The sequence below is a fragment of the Diadema antillarum genome, unplaced genomic scaffold, assembly GCF_040938485.1.
Source record: "Diadema antillarum isolate AM-2024a unplaced genomic scaffold, OU_Dant_1.0 seq00000413_RagTag, whole genome shotgun sequence".
In the NCBI taxonomy this organism is placed as follows: domain Eukaryota; kingdom Metazoa; phylum Echinodermata; class Echinoidea; order Diadematoida; family Diadematidae; genus Diadema; species Diadema antillarum.
Window position 1 is genome coordinate 1,260,164 of NW_027271399.1, and position 1,915 is coordinate 1,262,078.

The window sequence follows — 1,915 nt, forward strand, 5'->3', positions numbered from 1 at the left end:
CACATTACCACTACCCGAAATCCAATGCTGCTTGCTGGTAGAACTCTACTGCTTGTGCCACCACCAAAATACTACTTGCTTTAAAAGTCAAACTCAAAGAAGGAGACTAAAGAGTCAATGTTTTATGAACGTATAAACAGTTTACTTGGTGCTTCCAAGCAGCAATGAAACAAAAGCAAATGAACTCATGCAAACACTTACTGTACTGTTAGTGCTACGGGCTACTTGCTGGCGACGCAGTCGGACAGCGGCCAATTTATATGCTTCCTTTCCTTAAGAAGAAGGATAGAGGATGCAATCCCGCACGGCCTTGTAGTGCAGAGCGAATCCTCCGGATATCAATCAAATAACCTATTATCATGTCATGGTTAGTAAATTCGACATAATTATTGATTCTAAACATATTTGGGGTTCATTGTTCCATCTAACGGTATGTACCGACGGCTAAAACAAACATGTAAATACTACGATGGTGCCAACTCATAAATTTCCAACAATATAACTAATTATTTAACATCAATGTTTAAATCATGATAATGAATTATCCCATAACAACGACTATTGAGAGTACCGTATACGGCACTACTGTTGAAATAAATAGGACGCCCTCTTTTACTGTTAAACGTACAATCGATTTTAACAAGTTGTAATTGGAAACAATTAATTACAATCGATTTTAACAAGTTGTAGTTGGAAGCAATTAATAACAATCGATTCAACCAAATTTTGTTACAATATATATATATATAATATATATATATATACCGCACGAGCAAAGAGAGTTAAGGGTTTGGGACGAACACCTATCTAGGGGTTTCAATAGCTCAGTCGGTAGAGCACCGGTCTAGTAATCCGGAGGTCTCGGGTTCGAATCCCGATGAAAACCAATTTTCTTTGCTCAAAGTTTTCACTATATATATATATATATATATATATATAATATATACATATACATATAAGAATATATATATATATATATATATATTCTACATAATTGCTAAGAAGAAAATGATTAAATACATATTTCTCACTAAGTTATCAACTTTGTTATTGCCCAATTTTCGCGGGTCTTCCTCTTAGGGGATTTGAGCTGTTTCTCAAAGCCTTGAATCAATATTATATCTAAAACACATGCGAGTGTGTCTGTCTGTCTGTGTTTACGTGTAAAATAATATATTCATTGATTGATGTTTGCCTATAAATACTTACGATTTGATAAGCACGATGGGGCGGCATCTGCAGAGGAGAGAAAGCAAGGGCTGTCATGTATTAATGAAAAATCCCCTTTCCACTCCCACTTAAAGGGGATGGCTAGTAACTGATCAGTGGGAATCAGTGGGAATGCTGGAGGATGATTGTTCCGGTTTCTTGTGGAATTCATTTAAGAGTGCATTATATATCTATTGTTGTGTGAAAATTATTTGCTTCAGAATGGTCTCATATTAAAATGTGCAGTTTAATGGTTCCAGGCTAGCATGTCTGTACAGTGACGGGGCATTAAACTGCTATCACTGTCACTGTACAGGCATGCTAGCCTGGAACCATTAAACTGCACATTACTTGAATATGAGACTATTCTGAAGCTATTATTTTCACACAGCAATAGATATATAATGCACTCTTAAATAAATCCCACAAGAATTCCAATCCCACTGATTCCCACTGATCAGTTACTGGCCATCCCCTTTAATTGTTTAACTTTTGTCAAGCAGCTAATTTTTTTTTTTTTTTTTTTTGGCCCTCAGGTAGAAAAACTTAATGTGTGTGTGTGTGTGAGAGAGAGAGAGAGAGAGAGAGGGAGAGAGAGTTTTTCAAATCCTTCATCCATCTTAGTTGTTGATTTAAAGTGTAACTTCAAGTAACTTTTACTTGGAATAAATACATTGCATTACGCACATGGTATGGTAGCACAGTT

At 35.9% G+C, this 1,915-nt stretch overlaps 1 non-coding gene across 1 annotated transcript; it reads left to right on the top strand.

Annotated features, from left to right (window-relative positions):
* The first annotated feature begins 812 nt into the window (after window positions 1-812).
* Window positions 813-887, top strand: Trnat-agu (transfer RNA threonine (anticodon AGU)). Its single transcript has one exon. It is a non-coding gene; the product is annotated as a tRNA-Thr (tRNA).
* The last annotated feature ends 1,028 nt before the right edge of the window (window positions 888-1,915 follow it).